Genomic DNA, 13,128 nt, shown 5'->3' with positions numbered 1-13,128 from the left:
ATCTTTGAGTGATTCTTCCATTCTCAATTATTATCTGAACATACAGACTTTATTTTTGCAGGCTGCCTATTTATGATTCTTTTTCCTTTTAAGGTTGGTCTTGACACAAAGAATAAGACAAAATCCATAATGACTACTCTCCAAAACCACTTGATTGAAGGCAGCATCAATGGCAGATGCCAGACAGAAAGTGAGAGACTCTTCTCACACTTAAGTTTACCAGTAATACAAAACTGATGACATTCAGGGTCTATTGAGCACTCTCCACCTTTTTGGTACTTTTAAGTGCATCTGCCACTCTCTCTTCCCTCAGACTTCAGGCTCCAGCAGTAGGTTTAACAGCTTGGCTTTAAAGTCAAATGACTCCATCCTTACTCCACAATCTGTTACCAGTGGCAAACTGGGTAACTTTCCCACTCCAAGTCTCAGTCCCCTACTCACTGTGAGAAATCAGTAGGACCTGATGCACTGGCTTGCTTCAAGGTTTACCTGAAGTAATGTTCCTGGGTGCTTAGCACAGTGACTGGTATACAGTGCAACATCAGGTACTATTTACCCCTTCCCAGCAACAATGGACATTAGGGACCAGGGTTAATTGTCAAATGAGAAACAAGGCACATTGTAGTCTGAGCTGGCAATCTAACTTACCCTATTGCAGAAGCCCATCAGAGTCCTCCTTAGTCTGTCACCCCTATTCTGAAACATCTGGGCCCCAGTGCATTAAAGAAGCAGAGAGATGAGTGACAGTGGATACTTAATAAAACCTGAGACCTCACTTGCAATATTGTAGGAGGGAGGATATCCTTCAAGTTTATGCCCGAGTGCCAGGTCTGACATTTAGCACCTACCTTTTTGTCTTGCCAACTAGAGCTCCTAGCTGGCCGGAGGTAGGAGGATGTCTTATTTATTTCTGATGTTATACAGTAAGCATTCAGTAAATATTAGTTGGACAAATGAATTATCATGTATCACTATTTGGTCCTGTGGAACCGTATAAGAGGTAGAGAAATCAGAAGAAACATATCTATTGCATTAATTCTCTAAGTCAGGAATTACCAAACTTTTTCTCTAAAGAGCCAGATAATAAATAGTTCGCCTTTGTAGGTCATGTACTATCTCGGTCACAAGTATTCAACTCTGCCATTGCAGTGCAAAAGCAGCCATGGATACACATAAACACATGAGCATCACTGTGTTCCAATAGAACTTAATTTGTAAAAACAGGTTGTGAGCCAGATTGGGTGCAGAAGCTATAGTTTTCTGTTCCTGCTTCAAGGGTTGGCATAGATCACACATGCTGTAAATTCAGTGCCATAGCAAATTTTCATAACATGTTTTCCAAACATAAAGGTTTCAAGCAAGTATGTCTACCATAGTGGTAGGCTTGGCATTATTTATTCATTCATTCATTCAATGACACTGGATTCTACTATGTTGAAACATTTTTCTAAGTACAAAAATAGAAATGATTTCAGAATTACAACTTTATCTTCATAATTGGCCCTGTGATACTTGCTGTCAGAAGCATGTTGCCCATTATTTCATTTTGGTTGTCTCCTCTGGCTTCTGTGTATTTCTTAAACAGTTTTTAAGCTGTTTCTTGCCCACATTGCATCATCTATAATGTCTCAATTTGGCATGACCTAGATAATTCATCTCACTGCAGCTTTGTCTCTTTGTTTTTGGAACATGCTATGCACTTCTTTGGACAATACCCCTCTAGGATTAACACTGGAGCCAGGGATGGGACCTTGTACACCTTCACTGCTCCTTTTGGTTGACCTTCCAGTCTGAGCTTATAAGAAGCTGGCCACTAAAGCTATTGGTGTATCCCTGGTCTCCTCTAAAAAAGCAATGTGTGTGTGTATTTTTTTTTTTTAATAACCAAATTATTTCAGAAAGATCTCTAAACAATTTAAATCATGAGATGTATATCCCATCATTATAGATTTAGACAAGAATATCATTTAAGTGGACAAAATTGGATAATGATTTTGAGGCACAATGGTACTGGAATGGGGGTATCCAAACTCTTTGTTTACTAGAATTTTGGTAAATCATCTGCTGGTAATTTTCACCAAAGAAATTAATTTTTAAATTGGAGTTATTTCTTTCTTAAACACAAAATATTCCTTAGTGTCTCCTTAGGAAAAATATTTAGGCAAACATATCTCTTTTAGATTAGCTGGAATTTACATACACACAGAGGAAAACTAATAAAGACACTTAGTGATGTTCTGGTGACTATTTAGCAACCAGTTTTCCAGAAAAAAAAGTTTGTGTGTGTGTGTCTATGTGTGAGTATATATATATGTATACACATATATATATATAATTTTATCATCAACTATACTGTTATATATATTGCACATAACATATATAATAACAAAATATAGATTATGCTTTATAATAATTTTCATTTGATTTTCAAATAATGCTTTTGTTGTGTTTTGCTGAAATCTTGCATCTGTAGCCAACCTAGCATTGTAGCAGATGAATAAATGTGATTCTGACATGACTGGGTTGATATTTTCATTATTATGTTAATAAGTTAGATGAAAGTGAAACAGTAAAGATGGACATCGGAACTTCACTTGTTCTTTAATGATGTGAGTGGCTTATTTGGCAAACTGGATAACAGGTGTTGGAAAAAACTGGAAAAATATTTCCTTAATCTGTTGTGCTGTTTCATAATGTATTGTAACAGCTGTGTACACAACATATTTTTAAGTTTAATTTGTATTTTAAACATTTACTTCATCATTTTCTTAAGCCTGAGCAGTCAACAAACAATAAATAAAGCCCTAATTAACTGCTGACATTTGCTAATTTCTGTGTGGTAAATATCCCCACAATGGCCCATCTCATGCTACCAATGAGATATGATTAAGTATGGAGTTAGGACTAAATGCACATTAATTAGCTTATCATTACACAGTAGTTCCATGATAGATGTAAAAATCCTCAGGAACATAGGACACAGTAAAATGGAGTAAAACATATAGGAAATGATGATTTTTTGAGTTTTTTACTAATTTTGCATTTAATACAACTTATTAAGTTGTAAGTTTATATAATTTAATATTTAATAATAGTAAAGTTTAACAATCTCCTGAAAGTTAAACAAGTATATCTTGTGAGCCACTCTAAGGTTGTTCTAACATAAATATCAATGCTCTTGGCAAAAACATATTTTTTGATATTAATTACCCAGTTGAGATTCGTAAATGGCTCAACAATTTAAAAGAAGTACAGTTTTAGAAAAGCCTTTTAAGAATTTGTAATGTTTTATTTTTAAAACATATTGACAATGACTCCTAACAAAATCAGTTGCTTGCTTTTCTTCCATAGAATTACCTTTGAAACTCATATTGTATATGGTAACTTTTATTAAACATATGAAAATAGGCATATATACTGCAATGCAATAGTGAGCCAATTAATTGACTTAATTATTAATAGTGGATATTATGAATTGTATATTTAAAAATGAATGTGGAATTATAGAGAACAGATTGTAAATTCCATGAATGTGGGGACTGGGCCTAAATTCTTATACAATAATATGAATTGTTTCTAGAAACTTGTATCTAAAATTATTATAGTTTATCATTGTGATAATGTGTCTCTCATATTTAAACCATTTAACACAGGTAAAACCAATCATGAAATTAATACATAAAGAACTTAGACCATTATTGAGTATCAAACTCAGTGGGTAAACATAGATATGAAGACAATAATAAACATGTTATCTTAATGTGAAATCTTTGAGTCTCTAGGTTACTTTTAAATTTTTCTAGGGGATTCTGTAAGTACTTAAGTAAAATGATCACAAAATTGTTCTTTCAATATCTACTCCTTTTTGTTCTTCTCACTTATAAAACATTTGCTACTTAATTATGAGTTAAGATAACTGTGTGTGCCTATTTGTAAAAGTCCCAGTGTGTGGCACTTCTGGTTGGCTTTCCAGATATAGGAAGCAAAGACCGAATAAATAGTGTACAAAAGAGTTGAACCCCAATAACTGTTGCTGGAGGATAGACAAGGAGGAACTTCATCTCTGGGGTAGAGACTTCTCCGCAAATCTGCTCATACATTTTTTCTTGGACCAGGTGAAGTGTGGGGACCATAGGAGACATTAACACACTGAGGAGCAGCTCTTCAGCCTGTGCACAATGCAGGGACCAGAGTGCATGGCTGCTCACAACCTGGCCACATCAGTTATATGTGCAAGTGTCCTCCACAGTTATATTTTTAAAAGTAACCAAATTAATTAATTAAAATAACTAAATAAATATTTACCTTATCACCCCGCCCCCCACCCCAGGGCAGAATGTACTGCTTGGATTTTCTGTGGGCTGATTGGCCTGTTAGAAAGAGCTGGGAACTCAGTAGTTGTGCTCTAACAGAATTTGCTCTGAACCTTAATAAGCAGGAACAACAACTCTGTAGTCGAGGTGCTGTCATTTATACTTTATGATCCCATGCCTCAAAGACACAGGTAGACAGTATATACAGTAAACACAATTAATGAATTCATGGGGAGACTGGGCCCATCCCTCCTTGGCATTGTTAAACCTGTAGCTTCAATCACTGTGAAAAGGTTGGTTGCTCAGTTCCCATGCTATAAGCATGGTTCCCAGATTTACTCTACAATAGTGAATCCTGTCGTTTCCTTTAATTGGTCTGTATATAGAGAGAATGCATATTCGAGTTATTGTAATAGGAAGTGTGATACTTGAAATTTTTTGTAGGAACAGTATCCAATTTCAAAACAAGTGACTCCTGAAAAACAATCTGATTGCTAATCTCTTCACACTCCCCTCGCTGTCAGTATGAAACAAAACACACCACAAAAACAAAATAATCACACACAGATATTGGCACTGGGGAACATGTAGGGTCACTGCAACTTTGCAGTATCAACTTCACAGAGCAGTTGCCACATTTCAACAAATTTCATTCAGTGATTATGGTTTTTAAGTGAGACTAATGAAAAAATGTTTAATTGTATAAATTGGACCAAACATAGAATTAACTAAGCCTTTCTATGGAAAACGTAAATGTATAAAAACAACATCTAAGGGAACCAAAACATGTCAGAGAAAATACTTCTTAAGTAATGATATACTAATATTTTTAATGGTAATACAAATAACTGCTAACACTAGATACTGTTCTAAGTACATACAGTAATAGTGTAAATTACTCATTTACTCTTCAAAACTATCCCGAAAAGTCAATGCCATCTTCCCCAAGTCAGAGACTTGAGCATCTATAGCCATAGGGAGGATGAGGTGCATGTTGTGTTCTAGTGCAAAGTGGCACAGAATCTCAGAATACAGCATCTGACAGCCTCAGTTGCCTCTACATATAAGAGTGAAATGAAGGCCTATGTACCTCATATGTGTAGGGAGATTGGTGAGGAGGAAAGGGCCTTCCAGAGAGAGCAGTGCAAGCCAAGGCTTCAAGTTCCGCAAGACTGCAAAGAAGTGCTAGGAGCTGTCACTCTGCATCCTTGTCTTTTTTTACATGTGATAACAAATAACACAAGACCAACCTTCTTAACAAATGTTTAAATGTACAGTAAATTAACTAATTGTTAACTATAAACACAATGTTGTTCAGCAGATCTTTAGATCTTATTCATCTTGCATAACTGAAACCTTGAACCTATTGAACAGCAACTCTCCATTTCCCCTCCCCACAACCCCTAGTAACCACCATTCTGCTTTCTGTTTTTATGAGTTTGACTACTTTAGACACCTCATGTAAATGGAATCATGTAATATTTGTATTTTTGTGATTGTATTATTTCACTCAGTATAATGTCCTTAGGTTTTATCTGTGTTATTTCACATGGCACGATCTTTTTCTTTAAGGCTGAATAATATTCCACTGCATGTCTACACCACAATTTTTCTGTTGATGGACATTAGGTTCTTTTCACAATTAAAAATAGAGTTACCATGTGATTCAGCAATCCCACTCCTGGGATCATATATAAGAACTGCTATTGGGATTGTGAAGATATACTTGTCCCCCCATGTTCATTGCAGCATATCCACAAACTTAGCATGTGTATCGTAGGAGGGGACAAGATTAGACTCTTCAATGTCTTGCAAAATACTCAGCCATAAGAGATGCCACAAACAGCTTGGAATCTTGTTCTTTCAAAGCAATCAGGCAATAGCTTTGACATAAATACACAAAATGTTTAAAAGACAAGTGAACTTTACCAAGATTTTATAGCTGGAGTTTTAGGAAAGGATTATCTACTACACTACTCAAAAGTACCTCAGGTGTCTGGGCCTTACATGGGGCTGTGAGCCTTGCAGGATGGTGTCAGAAGTCAGAGAGGTAAGTGCCAACTTCAGGTATTATTTAGGGCTGCCTTGATCAAGTGTTTCTGCATTGTGAAAACTAGTAATAGAAAAGTGAGATGTCAACATTCTCTGTAGGGCTCTCTTTCCCCAAGAGATAGATGACATGACAGTATTTTGCAGAAGAATAAAATTCATAAGGCAAAATAACTCCCTGAGCTTACTTGGTCTTAGGTCCTTTCCTATGTTATTCTTTCTCTTTTCCTTGAAAAGCTGATTTTCATAGAAATAAGAAATTGATTCTCTTGCCTTTGAATTTGTTAAATGGAATATTACTTCTATCTGACAGCTCCAAAAGAAAACATTTAATATTGAAACATTGCTTAGATTTTATTATCTGGAGATTTTTTTCTTCCAGCAACCTCTTTCTAAGTTCTTGAGTATATGAAACCCCAACACTTTGAGTAGGAACAGGAACAGACCTTACTAAGAGTTAGATTCAGTGTAGGTATCTTCTGGGCTCATGAAAGGAGTAGAGAAATCCTTATGCTATGATCCTCCACAGGCAGAAGCCACCATCTGTGAGAAGTCCCCATAAGGAGAAAACTGGGCTTGTGCATGCATGCCCTGAAAATTAGACGTTGTAATTTGGGCCAGCAGGGGGAGTGAGGTGGGTGCTCTTCTGAGCCACAGAGGAAGTTTAGATGGCTATGTGTCTTCCCTAGGTACCACTAGGAAGGGAGTTCACTCTATGACTTCCCCATGGACCCTGGGCTTCATGGTGTTCAGAGCTGCCTGTTAACTTGGGAAGAACTGACTGAATATAAAAATGAGGAATGCTACTATACACTGTAAAAGGCTCCTATTAAAGAGTTACTAGAGAGAGGTCATTGTATGACATCTCAGCTCCTTGCTTGCATATTAGGTCACAGACTTTCCGCAATCCCCTTTCTCTTATATCTACATATTAAAGACTAGGGTGGGATGGTAGAGAAACCTGTAGTTCACAGAGTGTGGGGGGTGAAGACCAGGGATGAGGCTGAGGGAGGGGAGATTGCACCTCGGGGCAGGCACTGGAACTAGACCCTGTGGCTCAGGGACACAGTGGTGGTAGGATGGGTGAGGTGGGCCAGGGAATGCCTGGGTCCTGATGGTGATTGTGGGGGCCAGTCATAGGTGGTGGCTGCTTCCTGACTCCTCCAAAGAGGCATGTTTCTGAGTCTGTGATTACTGGAGGCAACTGACAACGGGCCTGGACTCGCCTGTGTACTTAGCTCTGAGGGTGACGACAGCGTCTCTGAATGTGCAGAGCCCTTCTTAGGAGGCAGAGCTCCACAGGAACAGGTGAGCAGCTGTATGGGGCTGGTGAATGCACCTCCTTGTGACCCTTAGGACCCAGCATGTATGTGGCTGCTCTCAGGTTCAACTTCAAACTTCCAAATAATAACCAGTATTTGCCATTATACACCAATATGAAGATGTGTAAAACAAAATTAAAAGCAAATCCTAAATACCCTATATTTATCTGTCTCTGAGAGAATATCCTTGAGTTTATAATTTGAGTATCTCATAAGTATAAAATATAATGTAACAGTGTGTTAATGTACTATAAAAACAAATGTACTCAATACAATTTATTAAAAATGTGATTTTTGTACTTGAAAATCACAGTTTAGTTAGCTTTTAGCCTATTCTTTGGCATTCCAGTATAATACAGAATCTAAGTGGCTCACAGAAATACTCAAGACCTTTGGTAGTTTAAATTGAATGCTTTAATTCTTGAATCTTGTAGGAGCCAGGTGTCCTTTATTAGAAATGGCAGACCAAATGGCCTAATATGGTCTGAGACTACAAAATTGGATTGCATAATACAATGCCTTTTCCCCCGCCCCACATGTACTTTTTATGACAAAATTTAAACTACTCAAACTCCCTAATGAGTTTTAACCAAGAGGTACACAGATAGAAACTATTTCAATGTAATTGTTTTTCTTTCATTTTATTTTATTTTGTGTATTTATAACATTATTCTGAAAAGGAAGTTTATAGGCTTCACAGAAATTAAAGCGGTTTAGGTACAAGGATCCCTGGCCATGATAGTCTCCAGAGTAGACACCAAGCACCACTAGCCCTTATGTCACTGCCTCCTCTCAACCTTCACCTCCTCACCTATACCACAGAACCTCAGTCCTGACATCATGACCCACAGAGGAGGACATGCTCCCCCACTTCAACCCATCCTGAGACTGGCCTCTTTCTCTGAAGACTGACAGTGGGGTATGTTTCTTTCTGTCAAGGGAATTCTCTGTTCCACAGAAGAGTGTAGGTTGGTTTTTGGTCTTAATGAGCAGTTGTATTATTAACTGGGTCGCACTTCTTGGAGGTTGAGCAGCCTTCACTCTAGTGCTGGTTGGGCCCACACTCCTAGACTGAGTGTGATGTTTCAAATGGTGCAACATCTTTTACAGTCTCTCTCTTCACTGAGGTCTTAAAACATCTGGAACCCAATCTTACTCACTGTGATATTGTTGCCTAAGGAAGCTAAAGTTATCCTGTTTTTGCTTTAGTATTTTTTGTATGGAAAGTGACCAGACAAATGTAGAATATAGTATTTGTTCAGAAGAAATGTGTCAGAGAAATCAAGTATTAATTTACTTTGTGGGTGGCATTAGGGATTTGAGATTTTCTTTGCATGAAGGGTATTAAATCCCCTAAAATTAGTAGTGTCGTCCCACTCATACCCCTGCACCTGTGCTCCTGGTTATGCTGTGGGGCATAGACCTTGCCTGAGGTGTGAGAGAGATGCACCCTTGCTAGGAGGTGTTTGAAAAGGTAGATTTCAGACTCACCTAGTTCCATCAGTCCATCTTCCATTTTGTATCCAAACCCGAGGCCACTGTTTTATAGAGAAGTTTGTGCAGAAGTTGAAAGTGCTTGATCTAGACAGCAAGTGGTGGGTCAGAACTCTTCTGTGCTAGTTATTTGCTGTACTGCACTAGACCCGTTGCTTGGACCCATTTCTTTTTCTGTAACATGAGGGTATTAGCAGGACCTTCCCTCATTTTATTCTCAGTCTCGCCCCCATTAGTTAGCATCAAAGCCTGGGAGCTGTGTCCTGCTTTCCTGTCTACAGGACAAACCTTTGATCTACATGATCTCCACTGTTACCACTCATCCTGATCTTCCAAGATGGCACTTAGTGATTTCTTGGTGCTTTAGTATTTTTTAGTATTAAAACATAGATTTAAGGCCATCTCAAGATCTTTATTAGATGTGTAAAATTCTTTCTGTTCTTAGTAAAGTCTATGATTAGCCTTCCTCTGCTTCACCTAGCACAAAGTCGGCCACACCAGTGTGCTCACTATTACCTTTCGCTGTTAATATTTTGACTCTTATTTAAATTTTTTAAACCATGTGTGCTTATGTTTTTAATTGATATACTTCTAGATCCTTCTTTATTTCTGTAGGCCATTCCTCTTCCTGAGCTAAGAAGCAAGTTCTTTGATTTCACTCCTACCTAGATTTCCTTTTACATCTCCACAGTGTAAAAAAGAGCAATGCATTGAATCTGGGAAATCTCTTCCCAATAGGATTTTTAACAACATGTTGCTGTGAAGGGGTCTTCCTATAGGATCTTAGCACTTTTCACCTTTTCCTTCCACTCCCTTGGAAAGTCTCCACATGATGGTGGATCTTGGCTTTGTTCATACAATCTGTGCTAGCAGGAACTATGTGCAGTTTCCCTCATTATAATGGGAAATTTCTTTTCCAGGCTCTTTTCTTTTTTTAAACTGAAAGCTCTTCACATTAAAAATTTTACTGGAGATAGTCTTTCTGTGATTTGGTGGAAGTAAGAAGAGAAGGCAGAGGAAGTGTGATTCAAGAACAAAGTGACAAAAATCTTTGTCAAGAAAAGTATTTCCTTGGAGCTTTTCTTTCCAGGTCTCTTGTTTCCAGCAGGTTGCTTATTAAAAAGACAGGTGTGTGGGTGGGTGTGTCCTCACACATGTGCACATGCATGTATAGAAAACAAAGAAACTAAAGCCTTGAACAATTCCACTTCCAGGAAATCTCCTTGCTACAGTTGATGCAGAGAAAAAAATAACCCATGATTGTCTCTCAACTTAAAATTTTCAGTTTACAGAAGTCTAAATACTCAGCAGTTTGGTGGTGATAATGATGCAGTCACTTTTAAAAAAAAATCTTTGAACTTTTTAAAGCACTTTGTATTTTCCTCACTGTTACTCACAGGGCTGGGATAGGAAAAATGCAGGCAGGCTGGTGCCTGCTTCTGAGTACTCAAGTTTGAGCAATAGTATACCACACAAATTCAACTAGTTATATATATATATAATTTTTCCTGGTGGTGGTGGTGGCAAGAAGTTGGACAGGTTTCTGGGTACATCTTGTTCTCCAGTCAAATGAATGATTTCCTTTCAACCTTGTAGGTTTAAAATGAGTTTCTGACATAGGCTCTGTGTCCTGATGGTAGCTGCCTGTCTGAATGAAAACAGTCAGCAGGACACAGGGCTCCAGGTGACCCAGATCATTCTAACCAGGCGCAGCTGCTGCCTCATCTACCTGAGAGCTGTGGGAAGAAGGGCTGCCACATTGACCCCTTTCTGTCTCCAGATGTCTCAAGTCAACTCTGGTCTCTGATGTCTTAGGACATGTGGTGGGATACTCCTGGCAGGAGCTGCTGTTGCTTTTGAAGTATCTTTGTGGCTGGGCCTGATGGGCAAATGGCCAAGAGATGCTATCTTTATAACATCTGCTATCATCTCTGCTGTGTGGGAACTAATGGTTGTGTTTGAATAATTAGGTCTTTGCATCGCAGCACAACAGAAGCACACATTGCTTCATTAAAACAAACATAATTACCATAGTGCACATATCCAAAGCCCCTTTCATCTCTTCAGAACCTGCAGCATTTGGAGAGGTCTGCATGTGAAGTGCTTGCTCAGATCCAGTGGAATTAGGCCCCCTCTGGATGAGGGCCTCTCCTGGGGTGGAGATAGCATGTCAAAGAATTTAGTCTTCATATCTCCTTCTGTGTTCAATGACACTCTAGTCAGATCTCTGTTTTAGCATTCATTTTTTTTTATTTGGTTGTATGTTAATTTTGTTTATCCTAAACTATTGGATTTCTCAGAGCCATCACTGTAATCTTCTCCAGTCATTTCTCCATTTAGGCTTTGGAGCTAAAGTCTCCTGACCTCTCTGTGCCTCAGTTTATTTATTTATTAATCATAACATCTGCACCCATCTACTTCCAAGATGGTCGTAAAGATCAAATGAAGTCATGGATATAAAAGTGATTTGCAAAGTATTAAAATACTAAATAAATAATAAAAATACTACAGTTACCTGGGTTGGGGCATAGATACTACTTAATTAGCCCTGTCAACCATTTAACTCAGTATGTGGCTCTTCAATAAATACTTTTGGGAAATAGGTTTTGTTTCCGTGGTGGCCAGGATAACTCTAAAGAATGATAGTCCTGTTTATTAGAAATTCTAGCTTTTAGCTTCCTGGGAGAGCTTTCCTTTAGATCAGTAATTAGCTTATTCTTTTTTATCAATCAAATAATCAATATTTATGGATCACTTATCACATGCCAACTGATGCTACAGTATAAATGTGTAAGGGGGCAGTGGTGGTAAATACGAATGGGTCTCTCAAGTCCCTTAGTTCTACAAAACTGTGCCAAATTGGTGGTAAAGACAAAGATAGTATTAGGTATTCAAAGGATGGAATTGCTATATACCTCATTTTCAAGTTCAGTATTTTATTGATAAATCTAGGGTAGGAAATATGACATAGAAGTAGAATTTGATATATACTATCAAAGATAGATAAAATCTTAGCTGACAGAGGAAAGATGGATAGACTAATAATATAATTCATTGGAATTATTGCTGGAATCATATTTTGATATTTGCCCTAAGAAATCAACTATTGCTTTTCTATGTGGCTGTGCACCCCACAGTACATGTGAGGAGAATTCATGTTGACTCTTAGTCACAGGAAAACCCAGAATTAACCTGAGACAGAAGTCTTCAAGGAGCTGGTGGTTACATTGCACTCTGAGTGACAGGGAAAATGAGAGGTAAAGTTCTTTGCATGTCAGTTCCTCAATGAAGAAGTGTTTTGTTTTCCCATTTGGAATTTTAAGACTGAAGTGAGGACCTGAATAGGTTTGGTTTTCTTTAGATCTTAGCAATACTCCTGAGGAGTTCAGCCTTTCCAAGGGTCCAGACAACTTTTGTACCTCTTTAAACCTCTCAACTTTATAGACCTTGCCCAGGCTGCTTATAGAATCATCATACAAGGTGAGAGATTAAGTTATTTATTGACACTGGATTGAAGATGTCTAAGATAAATTTTGTGTCTTGAGGAGCTTGTCTTCTGAAGAACATAAAGATACTCTAACAGGAAATTGTGCTATAAAGGGCTGCATACAGCAATGGGGTATCAAGAGGGTGTATTAATATCTCACTAAGGGCCACCAGAGAGAGTTCCTTCAAAGAGACAAAGCCAGAAGCGAGTCTGGTGTATGAGTAGGAATTACATAGGTGAAAAAAAGAACAGGGAATGCTAGGAAGAGGAAAGAAAGTAAGATGAATGCAAGTTGATAATTTGAGAGAAACTGTAAGGAATAAAGTAGTGGAGGTATTTATGACATAAAAGAAAAAGTGAAATGAGACTAGAGTTTGAGAGGTATAAACTTATGAGATTGTATTCAAAGTTTAAAATGCTTGAGATGAAGAGTTTGGAAGAAAATGTGTTCTGATGATGGCCA

This window comes from Rousettus aegyptiacus, unplaced genomic scaffold (assembly GCF_014176215.1).
Source record: "Rousettus aegyptiacus isolate mRouAeg1 unplaced genomic scaffold, mRouAeg1.p scaffold_m13_p_15, whole genome shotgun sequence".
Classification (NCBI taxonomy): Eukaryota; Metazoa; Chordata; class Mammalia; order Chiroptera; family Pteropodidae; genus Rousettus; species Rousettus aegyptiacus.
This window is presented reverse-complemented; position numbering follows the sequence as displayed.